This window comes from Actinia tenebrosa, unplaced genomic scaffold, assembly GCF_029948245.1.
Source record: "Actinia tenebrosa isolate PJP-AT-01 unplaced genomic scaffold, QUT_ActTen_1.0 PGA_scaffold14__42_contigs__length_11649687, whole genome shotgun sequence".
Taxonomy (NCBI): Eukaryota; Metazoa; Cnidaria; class Anthozoa; order Actiniaria; family Actiniidae; genus Actinia; species Actinia tenebrosa.
The window spans coordinates 3,411,230-3,415,019 of NW_028292574.1; the positions used below are offsets into that span (position 1 = coordinate 3,411,230).

At 41.9% G+C, this 3,790-nt stretch overlaps 1 pseudogene; it reads right to left on the reverse strand.

Annotated features, from left to right (window-relative positions):
* Positions 1-1,165: 1,165 nt before the first annotated feature.
* Positions 1,166-3,468, reverse strand: LOC148911232 (uncharacterized; annotated as a pseudogene).
* Between the last annotated feature and the right edge of the window lie 322 nt (positions 3,469-3,790).

Genomic DNA, 3,790 nt, shown 5'->3' on the forward strand with positions numbered 1-3,790 from the left:
TTGTTTGCAATGGCGGACGAAATGTTGGCGCCTTTCTTTTACGAGGAGATGGAACTGACCACGCAAATTTTGACGGAATACCATCATCAACTATATGAATTCGGCCATTCAATAATTTCCTCAGGTCTTCAGATCTGTAGTGAAGGGAACAGACCTTTGTAGAGCTAGTAATTTTGAAATTTTTTCCTTCCTCGCGGCGAATGGCGTGGATCCATTGTTTTCTTTTCGGAGTCAAGATTGGAAGTGAAAAATATGACACTTTTTCACCGTTGGCGTTATAAAACCCTGTTGGCTGCATTGAGGAACACAACAACTTGTAGGCATGTCGATTAAAAGTCGATATTGAGAAATCTAACGGAGACAAACACAATTTTTAAGGCAAATGCTTATAGTCTAGAAGCTAAGTCTGAAAAGAGGCTTATTTTTCAAGTTGGCTGCACCCCATGGGTGGCCAAGGTTTCTTGGTATCATTTTAAAGCTTGAAGCCTGTAGATTACGAATCTGCTTGTCGCCACTTGAAAAAAGTGTCCAAACAGCTTGGCGACCTGGCCTAAAGTACATACTTTCTATTTCACAATATTTTCGTTATTCTTCATTTTCTTGACGTTTTTCACGTTTCACACACAAATTTTCGATAAAAACTGCTTTGATGTGTTTATTATATGCTAAGCTAATGCACACATATGAAAAAACGAGGACATTTTCAGGAAATGTGGAATTATTAGCATATTTGGGCCATTAATCACGATTTTCGATTCATTGAGTGGCAAAAGTTTTTTTAAAATAATCTTAAACGTCGCTAAAAACGCATTTTTCTTATAAAGACCTTAGTTTGACCTTATCTGATTAGTTTTCAGAGAGAAATGACAAATATTTTTAATATTAGCTATAGAAAAGACAATTTCCGTACTATTCGTCAAACCGGAAGTTGATAGCTAAACTACTTCCGGTTTACGTTTTTCAAGATTTCTTGAATAAAATCGGAAAATAACTCATTGCAGACTCTGGTAGTCTTTTATTTATAACAAATTAACACTCTTATAGATGTTTACTACTTGTGTGCACTCTTTTCAAGTAGTAAATAGGTAAGAATCAATTCAATTAGAGAAAAATAAAAGTTTTGTTTCAACGATGATTGATTTTAAATCATCTTAATTGACAAACGTTAGTCGTCATCATCATCATCTTGGCCGCTGTTGTCTTCTTCATCATCCTCATCAGGATTTTCCCATGCATTGTGGGGATTCTCACATTGATCAGCACACATACATACATCTGTGCACGATATGCCATTTCTCTGACAAGTACAGTGGCCAGTTGAACATTTTCCAGTGCATCCACAGATTATCAAATCAAGAAGTGCTGCTGGTGCAGGAGGAAGTGACATCCACTTTAATGCGAGGCTTTCTTCTTGAATGATCCATCTGTGGTTCTCAGGTGATGGGACATTGGGATTTGCAACTAATGCCCGTCGCCAAACAGCAGCTTGGTAGTTTGCCCGCATCGTATGGTGCTTCAACGCATCTTGACAAGGTGGTAGAAAATGTGACTGTGATTGTTTGCTTGCAAACATTTGGTAACGACAACTATTAACTCTGGGAAGTTCTGGGTAACCATACATGTGACAAACAAATCTTTCACAGTGAGAAAAAAGAGCATCATCGGCTTCAAACGATCTCCCAAGCATTGACATGGTTTGACAGTCTGCTTCATTGATTCTGCATTGCTTCAGTGGCGCCTTCTTTCCTTTGCCTGAGAAAGAGCTAACGGAGTCACAGCCGGTAAATGCGTGTAAACCAGGTAGAGCATTGCAAAGCAAAGGGCCAGCTTCTTCTGATATGGCAGAGACATCGAGATATACCACTCTGGTCTTCTCTTTTTTCATAACTAGAAGGCGTGCAGGGATTTGGTTACTGAAATGATAAGCAAGGATTGCCACATCTGTATCTTGCGACTTGATTATGACGGTGTTTTCTCCACTGTCTGCAGCATGCTTGGCATGTAGAGGCAGCTTCGTGTCAGCTTCTTCGTGGTTGCTGCATAATGTTGGAATTTCCTCACACAAAACTTTATCATCAGCTATACAGAAAGACGGAAGCACTTCAGCTCAACAGCAAAGAATAGGTGGCGGTTGCCAATCAAACGCTTGTACCTGTCTTGAGACCATTACTTCAAGATGAATTGCACCAATTCAATTTTGTTCTCGCCGCTGCTCAGATATTTTCTCCATTGCTTTGGACATTTCTGACCACTTCCTGAGATCTTAATCTTAACCACGCCTTCATTTGCTCGCTTTTCTCTTTCGGGGTTTTTTATAGAGACTTCGGGATATCTGTCCGTTACAAAATCTACTCGTCTTGCTAGACTTGTATGAGGGACAGCAAGATGAAACACTTTAAGGGCAAGCTCTTCAAATGTGTCAGGAATGGGTTTCAGAGACTGAAGAATAGCCATCCCGTCAATAATCATTGCCGAGGTCGGTGGGACGTCTTCAACTGGCTGAATGTCCTTAGTCAGAATTTCAAGCAGCTTTGACTTGCCAGTTTTGGCGAGTGAGCCATCAGCGGAAGCAAGGGACCAGGGCAGAGGACCAAGAGAGTATTGAAAAACATCAGAAAGATCCATGGATCTTCTCTGGGCGATTACCAGAAGCCGAGCAAAAAGATCTCTGTCTGCTTTGATCATGGTGTCCTTGCCAGCGATCTTTACTTTAGATAACTTTGACGAAGAAAAGTTGGCAAGCTTCAACTTCTTTAGTGGACCATGGAAAGGTACTTCATTAGTCAGCAACCTCGTCCTAAAGAAGGATTCCATGGCTTCTTCGCCTTGTTGATGTGCAGTTAGCAGGTCATTCTCAATCTGTGTAGTCGCTGTCGATCCAGATGCCAGGTGATACAGCTCTACTTCATCTGTTGGTTCGAATGGGTTCACCCAGTTGTTGATGGTCGCCAGTACTTTCTGAACGTCTTTCTCGTCGGCTGTCATTCTGCTCTTACCCATCTCCTTCTTTGCAGCATCTCCATCAGTTTGTTGTAGTCCTGCCATCTCTCGGCAAGCTTGGGTGATAGCTGCGCGTTCGTGGGATGTAAGGAGCCATCGTTGTACAGCACCCTTATTGACACTGAATCCTATGATGCCGCCCTTGGTCTTTGTGTCTCGATTGACAGTCTGTTCGATCGTCTGGTCCACAGGTACTTGACTGAATGGGCTTCCACTGCTTCTTTGGACGACGAACTCGCCAGCTTGAAACGCGCTCAGAACCGCTGGATGATTTTCTTCTAATGACTGCATATCCAGGAGGTAAACGGATAGATATCGAGAATAGTTGACCCGGTCATATGCAAACATCCACGGTATCATATCACGGATGCAGGTGAGATACAATTTCCAATCACCCTCTCTTATTGAGCGGATAAAGTTTAAGAGAAGACTGACCATTTCGATGTATGAAAACCAGAATTTGGCCATTTTTGTAGTAGCTGGTGATTTGTTGAAATCTTTAAACTTTGCGTGGAGCTTCTCAAGGTCCGTTGTCTCGTACAGCCTACGATATAATACAATGTAATACAATAAATGCTATTACTAAAACATGGGATGTGGAACTACTAAATTTGTTTTTTCACCTCTGGATCGTGGAGCTTGATAATTCTCTTTGGACGCTCATCGTAGCTGTGGTCACAGTTTGCTTGAAAGCAGCAGTAAGGGGGACTCGCGATCGATGCCGTATATTTGCGGGTTTTACAGGCGTTATTCCGAACGCGGGTACAGCAGATTTACGGGATTTCCCGCG